The sequence below is a fragment of the Schistocerca nitens genome, chromosome 6 (assembly GCF_023898315.1).
Source record: "Schistocerca nitens isolate TAMUIC-IGC-003100 chromosome 6, iqSchNite1.1, whole genome shotgun sequence".
Taxonomy (NCBI): Eukaryota; Metazoa; Arthropoda; class Insecta; order Orthoptera; family Acrididae; genus Schistocerca; species Schistocerca nitens.
In genome coordinates this window covers 209,762,101-209,774,460 of record NC_064619.1, presented here as the reverse complement: position 1 = coordinate 209,774,460, position 12,360 = coordinate 209,762,101, and the positions used below count along the sequence as shown (strand labels likewise).

General features: G+C 45.7%; 1 pseudogene; it reads right to left on the bottom strand.

The window, feature by feature from the left end:
- Positions 1-7,461: 7,461 nt before the first annotated feature.
- Positions 7,462-7,579, bottom strand: LOC126191846 (5S ribosomal RNA; annotated as a pseudogene).
- Between the last annotated feature and the right edge of the window lie 4,781 nt (positions 7,580-12,360).

Below are 12,360 nucleotides of genomic sequence, written 5' to 3'. Positions count from 1 at the left end.
ATCTGCGACCGTATCAGCAGGGCGTTTCCGCACTGAAGCGCCTAGAACCGCTGGGCCACAATGGCCGGAAAATGCCACAGGAAAAACCCACAATACCGTATATTGTTCCATTAGAAGCAAAACAAAAAAGAAACAAAGTCGGTGTCGTAATTCGGCGACTGTAAAGGATAAAAATTATTTGCGAACGTCAGGAAATTCTCCATATTGTCTGCTACAATTTGGCGAAAACGGAATCACGATTGATTTATTCATTCTCGATACGTGTGGGGTGTGTCTCACCCCACATTACATTCAGATTTAACAAGCAGTTAGCGCAGCGATACTCAATAGTACGGTATCATACACTCCATTCAGTTTCTTTTTGTTGTATCGGCTACTGTGCAAGTCAGCATCAGCACAAACAAGGAAGGAGAGAAGTTGCGATGGCCGTTGGTACAAATCAAAAATTATCTGTACACAACACTTCATTCCTAAAAAGGAAAGAAATATAACGTAACCTCTTGTTATGGGATGGCTTGTGCTTCCTGTGCCTCCTACATGCAATTATGTTTACTCACTATTACACCTCGTGGAAAGCAGGTTAAGTATCGTCTTTCTATTACTCAGTATTAATATTATGAAAATGTAGCGGAGATGCTGCGTCACAGATAGGCACAACAAAAGGACTGTCACCCAATAAGATTTCGACCAATTAAGCCTTTGTCAATAATAAACACACACACACACAAATGCGGTTCACACACACATGACCACAGTCACCGGCAGCTGAAGCCATACTACGAACAGCAGTGCACGATGGGAGAGGCAACTGGGTGGGGGTGAGGAAGAAGCTGAGGCGGAGAGGGGGAGGAATAGCAGGGTAAACATTGAGGACAGTAAAGTGCTGCTGTGGGAGCATGCAGGGACGAGGTGAAGAGAGGATAGGGCAGTCAGGAAGCGAATGGGGGAGAAGGTGATGAGGTTCTGGAGGAATGTGGACAGAATGTCCTCACCCTCACTTCCTCCTCCATTCACTTCACCTGATCTTCCTCAATCTAATAAGCTACCTTCCATGATGTTGACCTCCACCTCAAAGATGGCTAAATCAGTACCTCTGTCCATATCAAACCTACCGACAACCAGCAATACCTCCACTTCACCATACCAAGAAGTCTCTTCCATACAGCCTAGCCACCCATCACTGTCGCATCTGCAGTGATGTGTGGGCCCTCTCAAAACATACTGAGGATCTCACTGAGTCACTGAGACCCATCCCCCCCCCCCCTCCTTTAACCTCGCACATAACCAGATCTCCTGTGCCTTATCTTTCCAGTAATGCACCATCTCCCAAAGTCTGATCATATGGCCACAGAGGAGCATTTCCCTCATGACTCAGTACCATCCCAGACTGGAGCAACTGAATTACTTTCTATGCCAGGGTTTCAACTATCTCTTGTCGTTCCCCGAGATGAGAAATTTCCTACACACTGGCCATCCCACCCTCACCATGTGATATTCCACCGCCTGCAGAACCTACACAATATCCTCATCCATCCCTACATAGCCCCTACTCCCAATGCCTTGCTTTATGGCTCATATCCCTATAATAGACCTAGATGCAAGATCCTCCGACCACCACTTACTCCAGTCTGGTCACAAACTCGCTAAGTTGCAACCATTGTGGTGCATTCTACATTTGCATGACAGCCAAAAAACTGTCTGTCTGCATGAATGCATACTGACAAGCTATGGCCAAAAAGCAACTGGACCAGTCTGTTGCTGAGCACGCCGACCAATGTTCTTCATTTCAATGACTGTTTCACAGACTGAGCCATCTGGATCCATCCCACCAACACCAGCTTTTCTGAACTGCACAGGTGGGAAGTCTCCATTCAATATAAGCTGTTCCCTTACCTCTCCTGCCATCAACCCTCACTAGTCATTGTCCTTATCCACCTAGCTCCTCCCCTGTTCCCATTCCAGCACTACATAGCCCTGTCTTCCATAAATGCACCCAGTCTTTTCACTTCTTTCCTTTTTCGCTACCCCACCTCCCCCACCCCCAACCTGGCCTCTGTCTAACCTCCCAACTGCAACTAGCTGCCCCACCCTCCATCCACCTTGTCCCTCCCTGCCCCCACAGCAGCAGTTTACGGTCCCCCACCCTTGCCCTACTATCCCTCGCCCTCCCCGCTCCAGCCTCTTCCTTACCCCCCCCCCCCAGCTGCCTCTCCCATCATGCACTGCTGTTCATAATCTGGCTTTAGCTGCCAGAGACTGTGGTCATGTGTGTGTGAGTTGGTATTGTTACATTCCTTCCTGAATTTCCCATTACTCAGTACTGATGCTCTCAAAATCTAAAATCGAACTGGGGCCGACCAGCGATGGGCGTCCGATTAAGTCAGCGTTGACAGGGGCACTGAACTCTGTCTTCCTGGAGGTGTGGCGTTGCCCGCTCTTTCCCTAGGCACACGGGTTGGCGCCTTCTTCAGGCCATTTCGTGGCGATGCACTTGTCGATGGGCAGTATATGCTTTAGGACTCGATATTTTTCATTATTCATATCGTTTAGTAACTTTAATATTATTTAATGTGCACTTTGTGCACCTCCAGTGTGGAAACACTGCACAGTGCAGAATCGAGTGAGAGAGACCAGTTGGAGCAGCTGCACGACAGGCGTTAGGTAGCACATTTAACAACCTAGCTGCACGGTATATAACTAGCTTGAAATACTGTATCTCTGTGAGCAACGCAGAGTGGAGCGTATTACGTACTGAAACTATGTAACATGTGACATTGTAATCGAACATTTACCGTATCAATTGTTAACAATTTATGGTTCTATCTGCTAGGTGATTCCTATAAGTATTAAAAATTTACTGTGATCCCCATCTAAATCTGACTTATCATTTAGTACCTAATGGAGATGGCCTTATCCCACACACTAGTAATTTTCTTTCAACCTTACATCAAGCAACACGAATCCAGGACCTATGTAAGATGCCTCTGTGCAGAGACATCTGTAGAAGATAGTCAGTTACAGCCTGTATGTTCTGCCCTGATGTGGCAGAGTACAACTTGGTCCACTGCGTGCTCTGCATTCGCAGAACGAATGTGGACAGGGGCAAGTTATCTGTAGTTGTATAGAGGAGGGAATGTGTGGGACTCTAGCTGTATCAAACACTGATTTTTGTTTCCATTCAGTTGTAGAGATTAATTAGTTTTAAAACATTCAGTTCTCCCTGTCGTAGTGTTCTACCGTAACACTCTGAAGCCGATGAGGTTTTAGGGCGGATGACTGTCTAGAAATACTTCGTTTTTGTGTTCAGGGAGAGACACGTTTTGTTATTGGTGCTTTTGGTCAGTTGGTATGTCAGTTCCACATTGTTTACTCGAGTTGTAATGCTACTCTTTCAGAAAGGTTGGGTTGCAACCGTTCTCCCTGTTACTTAAACCTCATGGTTTTTTTTTTCTTTTATTTCTCCCTGCCCCAGGTGCAGTGTGCAAGCAGAATCACAGATGTTCGTTATGTATTGTGTTTTCTCAGGCAACACATTTAACCCTACCTTTGCCTTTTGTTGTTTGAAACCACTGAGCTGATTCACTTTAGGGCTCTATTGAATTAGATAGATGTGCCAGGTCGTCGGCAAACACCAGACAATCAACAATGAGACCACTGAGCTTGTGCCCCAGAGAGATAACATTTTGAAATCCCCGTCTAGCTATCTTTTTCCGCTATTCTCTTGTTTCCTTTGCCACTGCATAGTTAAAAAGGACAGGGAACGGCCCGTCTCCCTGTCTTACTCCAGTCTTGGTTTCAAACTTCTTGAAAGCGCTCCTCTGAACTTCGTTCGTGATCATGTATTGTTTAAAGTCTGCTGGATAAGATTATGGGTCTTCTGGAGCAATTCTAGTTCCTGTAGGGTCTTCGTGAAAGTTGGTCTGCCAATCTAGTCATATGCTTTCTTAAAACCAACAAAGACGCCGGCACACTTCTTACCAGACCTTTTTCACTTGTTTTAACTCTGACTTCAGTTTGAGTATCTATTCAGTACAAAAGCATTCTTTCGTGAAACCTCTCTAGTATTCTCCCAGCTGTGTGTCTCTTTGGGATTCGGCTCTGTTTAATATGGCATCAGAGCCCACATCTCCCGAGGCTGTTCACGCAAGTTCTTCTTTGGCCGCAGAGACAGCGCGCTCAATGCGCAGCGCTATGAGTGTACTTTGCAGAAACTGCAACGAGCATGCAAGTCAGGAATGCTGTCGGACGGAATCATCCTGTTGCACAATAGCGCCTTCCCCCACACCATCAATCGGACGAAGACTACGCTTCAGCGATTTTGTAGGCAAACACAGCTTTCTCCGTACAGCCTGGATCTTTCACCGTGTGATTTTCACATCCTTGGTGACCTGGAGAGAGACATGCGTGGACATCGGTTTCAGACGGACGAGTAACTGCAAGAGTGGATGAAGGTTGCGGATCCGTCAGCAACCGACTGCGTTCTACGAAACAGGAAATGATTATCTCATCTCCCAGTGGGATAAATGCTTTAACGAGGGTGATGATTACATTTGAATGGAACAATTCAGTGGTCCAGTTGTAGCAGGTGTTCGGTCTTCATTTGACTGCCCCTTATGCCAGGTAGGCAACGTTAAAGGAGGTGGGAAAAAACCTACAGCTGGAACAACTGCCCCTACAGCCGGCCGAACCTTGGAGCACATTTACACATTTTTCACGCCTGACGGAGTTGTTAGCAGAGGTCAGTCTGAGCGTGGTCCTAGCTCGCCACCCAGGTCACCTGACCTGCCAATGTGTGATTACTTTGTGTGGGGAGTCCTCAAGTCTAAGGCTGACCACAACAGCCCTCGTAGTCTGCAAAAACTGCAGCACAATATTTCGGATGAGTGAGCAGCAATTCCAGCAGTCCAGCTTTGGTCCACCCTCAGCAAGTTGCTGACTAGGGCCCAAAAGTGCCAAGAGATGAATGGTTGTCACTTTCAGCATCTGTTGTAGTCAGAACTGTATTTCCTTTCCCTGCTATGTTTCTTTGTACCCTGGAACTCTGTTCTCCAGGCCAGTTTTGCTTGAGACACCATATAAACACCGGTCAGTTCTAACAGATGTATATTCACATAAAAAGCTAAACAGCTGTGATCACGTTAGTTTATTTCCACTGAGGTTCCACACCACCGTAGATCATCTTTGAAAGTAGCGTCTTCTAGTGTTTGGTATGTAGATGAAGTCAGTCATTTCGTGTTATTGATATTAGACCGCGCAGTCATAATAAGGGGCAGAGCTGGGCAATTGTTTGGTATTTTTACTTAGGAAATGTAAACTTTGTAATATAAAGGTTTGTTTTAATCTATAATAAAAATAAAAGCAGGAACAACATTAGTAAGATTAGTTGGCTTCATCATTCATTTATGTTTAGATTGTAATTTATAGAATTAAGAGATCCTGCTTCAGGGGGTAGTCAGACAGGGCCAAATCATCATTTTAGCGTTTATTGTTTTCCGCTGCGCACATTCATTTAACACCCGCCTGCAGTAGCATCTTGGAAGTCATTAAACACACTGAGGACTATTTTCAGTTGCATAGCACATATTCAACGAATAAAAAAAATATTCATGTGACTGCCTTGCACAAGGTCTTAACGTCTAGCCTCGAAAACTGCTATCCTATTTCACTGTATATACGTGCATCCCGAATACATGACAGTAAGGTGTTTTTTCTAAGTTTCTTTCCTTACGCAAAAGTTCCCGTGGCAGGTGCTGTTCACACTGCCGCGGCTCCAGCGCGGTAACACCGGCTCCCGGAGACGTGCGTCGCTTTAACGACTCATAATGTGCTCGCTGAGGCGGAGAAAATTATGAGACCATTACCTTAACACGCGGCTCAGAAAGCACCATCGTAAAGATAGGACTTGATCATAAAGCACGCGCAAATGTGTGTTAACTTCCTCCTCCAAGCAACAAGCACGTACGTTGCAATGAAAACAGGCACTGTGTACACAAATACTAGTTTAACACCAAAAAAAATTATGTGTCTGAATTCAGCTCGAGGATGAGTAATAAAGAAAGCAAAAGCAAAGCACACTTATCTTCACGTTCTCGAGGCGGGAAGCGAGAGATATTAAACTGCATTTTTCATTATTTTTCTGTTTACTTGAAGCTCCAATACAACAGTTTGCCACAATTTGATGTGACTGGAAAACATGTTAATCATAAACATCACCTACGCGAATGATATACTGCGATTAGTGCCATCAGGATACTTCGTACGAAAACAAACGATGGCTCTGAAAGAGATTTTTAAGAAATAAGTAGGTAATAGATTATTTGTATTGTATTGTATTGAACTGGGGACCTAGAGACAACGGAGAGGTTTCGTCCCCGCCGTAGCGTTCAGTGGTTCACAACCCCAAAACAGGCTACAGTAGTCCACTCACCCCACCACCGCCCCGCACCGAACCCAGGGTTATTGTGCGGCTCGGCCCCTAGTGGACCCCATTCCCCCCCCCCCCTCTCTCCGGGAACGTCTCACATCAGACGAGTGTAACCCTAAATGTCTGGGTGGGCTTAATAGATGATACTCTCAAGACAAATGCCGCAACTCCAGACATGAAAAACTTAACAGTATGAGTTTAAATTGCCACAAGTGATTATCACTTTCCATCGTTCAATGATCATCTTCGGATATGATTAATCATGAGTTGTGAAAATTCATGTTTTTTTCCAAAGGAACTCGGTCATAAGCTGTATAATGACACAAAAAGCTGTATGGCACACTTGTAATGGCTTCTTTTCCGGCCACTACCAATGTTACAGATTTAATAACAAACTGACTTTGTGCCGCGTCGCTGTAGTCATTACATGAGAATGTGCCCAACTGTCGCGCCTGTTTGTTTATCTCAAATTGGGGAGAAATTCAGAGCAATTCACGGAGGTTTGATTGATTGAAAACTTAAGAATTTGTTACTTTGTGTTATTTCCTTTTATGTATTAATGCTCGAAAGAAATATGCAACAAGCGTTATGACGTGATACATTGGATCGGACAGGTACCTAGAAGGTGACGATTTCCTGACGACTTGTGCAGGAAACCGACGGGCATTAAGCATGTGGACTGAGTAGAAAATCTAAGGTCGGTACTATGATTTAACTCTACAATATGTAATTAACCCATTCAAAGTATGCTACCATTTGTGGAAACTGCAGCACCAAGAAGGAAACGCAAGAATTCAATTGATTTAACACTACAAGTTAGGTATATGCAGCAGCAGCACTCCGTCATCAGGCCACAAGTGCCCCATCGGGACCATCCGACCGCCGTGTCATCCTCAGGCGAGGATGCGGATAGGAGGGGCGTGTGGTCAGCACACCACTCTCCCGGTCATTGCGATGGTTTTCTTTGACCGGAGCCGCTACTATTCGGTCGAGTAGCTCCTCAGTTGGCATCACGAGGCTGAGTGCACCCCGAAAAATGGCATCAGCACATGGCGGCCCGGATGGTCACCCATCGAAGTGCCGGCCACGCCCGACAGCTCTTAACTTCGGTGATCTGACGGGAACTGGTGTATCCACTGCGGCAAGGCCGTTGCCCCACAAGTTAGGTATATGACGAGTAACAAATTATTTCCTTTTCAAATCTGTACATGTCCTTTGAGCCCTACTATTCAGTATGTAGTGTGTCCACCATGTAGTATGTCCACCTTAATTAGAGTTGCTATACGCCGTCACATTGAACCAATAAGGTACTGAATACGTTCCTGAGGGATTTCCTTCCACGCAGTTTGTACCCGAGCCCACAAATCCGTGACACCAGTTACTGGAGGACCGTGATGCAAAAGGTGCCGACCTACCATATCCCAGACATATTCGATGGGGGACATGTCTGGCGAAAGTGCAGGCCAGGGAAGCAATGGTACCCGTCGCTCTTCGAATAAGGCCTGTACATTCCTCGCAATATGTGGCCGGGCATTGTCCTGTTGAAATGTGGCCTGTGGAGCTGCCTCAAGCAGTGGGAGTACGTCAGGCTCCACAACCTCCGTTAGGTACCGGCTGCTGTTCAAAGTGCCCGCAATACGTACGAGGCGACATCGGTTGTTGTAACCAACGACGCCCCAAACCATCACAGCTGGTGTTCGTCCACTATGCCGCTCCACAAGGCAGCCCTCCAGGTTGCGCTCACCACGGTACCGCCTGACTCGTATGCCGCCATCACTGTAGGACTCGTTGAAGCGGGACTCACCCGAAAAGATTACATGTTGCCACTGAGCACACCAGCACGGTGTTCACGTGCCCATTCCAGTCGGAGGAGCTTGGTTTCTGGACAATGGAAACCAACGTAATGACATGCGTGCAGCCAGTCCAATCTACAGCAGACGGCGACAAACCGTCTACGTAGACAAGTTCACACCTGTTGCAATTCTCCAGCGACGAGTCAACACTGTGGATGACGTTGTACTGTCAGTAATGGACATGCGGACAAGATGACGGTCATCCCATGCTGTGGTCATGTTCCGTGGTCCAGTTCCCGCTCGTCGCTGCGTACGACCTTCCTCTATCCACTGCTTCCACACACGCATCACTGTCGTAGCAGCATGCCCTGCACGAGCCGAAATGTCGCGGTATGACAACCCCGTTGCCGGGGACCGATTATTCTGCCCCGTTCGAACTCCCTCACATGCTGATATGGCTCCCTCTGACGTCGACGAGGCATACTGGCACTCACTGTATTGTTTCCACCTTGTGTGACAGCTCTGCACCGACTACACTAGGCGAACATCGACCCTGTCGGACCGACACGAGAGGGCTCTGCTCGGCCTACGTGTACCCCATCTCGCTGCAAAACGTATTACGTATTGCTTGCACACCCGTCACCACTTCCACCAAGTGTGGCGCTATTCGGGTAATTCCTTCTCGGTGTTGCACTTTTTACAAACGGCAGTGTATAAACTAAAGCAATATTTCTTACATAATAGGGATCCCACTATATTTTCAAACCGAATGAACACGTTATTTTCGCCATTTGTTAATAGTATGGAATATTGCAATACGTCTTGCAAACTCGCATTATTACATTAGAAATTTTGTGTGTATGAGTAGCTAACGCCATTAGTTTTTGTTTAGTCCGATTACTACTAAACATAAATTTAACAAAATGTAATGTAAAAGAAAGGAAATGGAAGGTTTGAAAAATACTTCAGGGTATATTGCCGTATCGTCAATACGTAAAATTCTCCAACGTTTCGGCCAGAACGTTAGGGATTTTTGCATATTAACAATGCGGTCACATATCTTAGACAGTTTGATCCATAGTGACAATGGCCGCGAAAGCATACGTTTACGTTTCAAAAATAATTTGTTGTTAAATAACAATGTACACAAAGAATAATGCAGAGCTCATTGTTCGAAATCGTGTAAACCATCAATGAGAAATTGGCCGAGAATATAAAAATTAAAAAATAATCTTATTAGTTAAACATTCGACTAAAATATGTGTATAAATGAAAGAAATGGATCGTAAAATCGGCACTCTGGATTATTAGACAAGAATAAGTACTTTAAATGTTAAGTTTTCATGTAATCAGGTTGGACACAAGAGTCTGATACTGCCGCGAGTTGTGGCGCGTGCAGTTTTAGTGTAGTGTTTAACGTCGATGCCTGGCGTAATGTGGATCGCATGTCTTACCCAACCACCAGTAGTTGTTTGTTATTTAGTATTTATTTCTGGAAGGTTCTTGTATGTTTGTATAATCTGGAATATTCGATATTACTGTATAAATAGCCGCGCTGTCAGGGAGGTCAGTTCTTTTCCTGCTGTATGTTGGTGTTTGTGATTATCGTACTTTCGGTGCTGAATTTTCTATTTCACTGACGGCACTGCTTCCGAATTTGGACTTGTTTCTGGTTTCGACGTGACATTGTTTGGTATACATGCCGGTTACTTCAGAACAACGGAATACAAGCAGTGCATCGTCCCAAAAGTCCGTATAGTCGGAAGATCCACGCCAGCAGTAAGTCAGGTGCACACAGGACATCCATAGTGATTTCCGGAGACACAGGTCAGGACGTGACGAAATGGCTGAAAGGATTCGACCGACTCGCCAAATACAGCAGGTGGAATGATAAGAAGCGTTTGGCAAATGTAGAATTTTACTTCGACGGCACAGCCCAGCAATCGTTCGAGAACAACGAAGCGTTCGATACAGTTCCCCACAGTCGTTTAATGAACAAAGTGAGAGCATATGGACTATCAGACCAATTGTGTGATTGGATTGAGGAGTTCCTAGATAACAGAACGCAGTATGTCATTCTCAATGGAGAGAAGTCTTCCGAAGTACACTCTTCCACAGGGGAGTGTCATGGGACCGTTGCTGTTCACAATATACATAAATGACCTGGTGGATAACATTCGGAAGTTCACTGAGGCTTTTTGCAGATGATGCTGTGGTGTATCGAGAGGTTGTAACAATGGAAAATTGTACTGAAATGCAGGAGGATCTGCAGCGAATTGACGCATGGTGCAGGGAATGGCAATTGAATCTCAATGTAGACAAGTGTAATGTGCTGCGAATACATAGAAAGATAGATCCCTTATCATTTAGCTACAAAATAGGTCAGCAACTGGAAGCAGTTAATTCCATATATTATCTGGGAGTACGCATTAGGAGTGATTTGAAATGGAATGATCATATAAAGTTGATCGTCGGTAAAGCAGATGCGAGACTGAGATTCATTGGAAGAATCCTAAGGAAATGCAATCCGAAAACAAAGGAAGTAGGTTACAGTACGCTTGTTCGCCCACTGCTTGAATACTGCTCACCGGTGTGGGATCCATACCAGATAGGGTTGATAGAAGAGATAGAGAAGATCCAACGGAGAGCAGCGCGCTTCGTTACAGGATCATTTAGTAATCGCGAAAGCGTTACGGAGATGATAGATAAACTCCAGTGGAAGACTCTGCAGGAGAGACGCTCAGTAGCTCGGTACGGGCTTTTGTTTAAGTTTCGAGAACATACCTTCACCGAAGAGTCCAGCAGTATATTGCTCCCTCCTACGTATATCTCGCGAAGAGACCATGAGGATAAAATCAGAGAGATTAGAGCCCACACAGAAGCATACAGACAATCCTTCTTTCCACGAATAATACGAGACTGGAATAGAAGGGAGAACCGATAGAGGTACTCAGGGTACCCTCCGTCACACACCGTCAGGTGGCTTGCGGAGTGTAGATGTAGATGTAGATGTAGAGAAGCTCAGTAGCTGGAACAAGTTCCAAGCCGAACTGTTAGAAAACATTCGGTGAAAACCGACAGCAAGTCACTCTAGCAGAAGAACAATTGAAGAAAAGGGCACAACATCAATTCGAAGCAACACAGCCTTCATACAGAATCTTTTGGCCCTTTGTACAGAACAGAAGCCGCCAAAATCTCAAATTTTATAAAAGGACACGTGCGCAAAGCTCTTCTGCTAAAGGACGTCACAAAAACACAAAAATTCATCACCTGGTGCCAGTGCATCCAGGAAATGCTACAGAAACGAGTCGGGCGAAAGAGGCATGATCATCTTCGGAAAGTGGTGAGTACGGCAGTTACGGAAGATTCCTCACTTCTCTCACACGTGATGTAAGGGAAGACATACACCATTTTATGGCACCCAGAACTGTCAGCCGATTACACAAGAAATAGCAGCCATCAACGTCGACCCAATAGCAGGAGGTAATAGAAACTGTTGCAGAATTGTATCGGTCTTAGGCACCAATATCAACCACCAGTCGAAAGCTCGTGCCATGGAGAATGGATTCGGCCAACTCGGACGTCCGCCGCCCTCGTCAAACGGCAGCATCCGACCGGTGCAGGTGCAACCAACTACTCCACCAACGAAAGCGGTCCGCAGAAGACCAGACATTAGGAGGACGGGGAACAACACGCAGGTCTGTTTTCACTGTGGACGCCGTGGACACATTGTGCATTGTGTCCATTATAATTATCCGGGCTGTTATGCCGTGGTCGGTTGATGGATTCTGAGGTGATTCCCAACGTTTCGTCTCCGACTGCGGGAGACATCTTCAAGGGGGTCCGTAGCTTGATGGTCCATCAAGCTACGGACCCCCTTGAAGATGTCTCCCGCAGTCGGAGACGAAACGTTGGGAATCACCTCAGAATCCATCAACCGACCACGGCATAACAGCCCGGATAATTATAATGGACATGATATTTCCGGCCGTGAAAGTTTACATTTTAGTACATTGTGCATTACTACAGCGAAATAAGATGAGTGTTCGGTAACTATTATGCTGCAAGACGTAAACCATCACAAGAGTGCTATTCAAGCCAGCCAACTGCAGACGATTATATTCGACTGTGGGACGAAGCCAA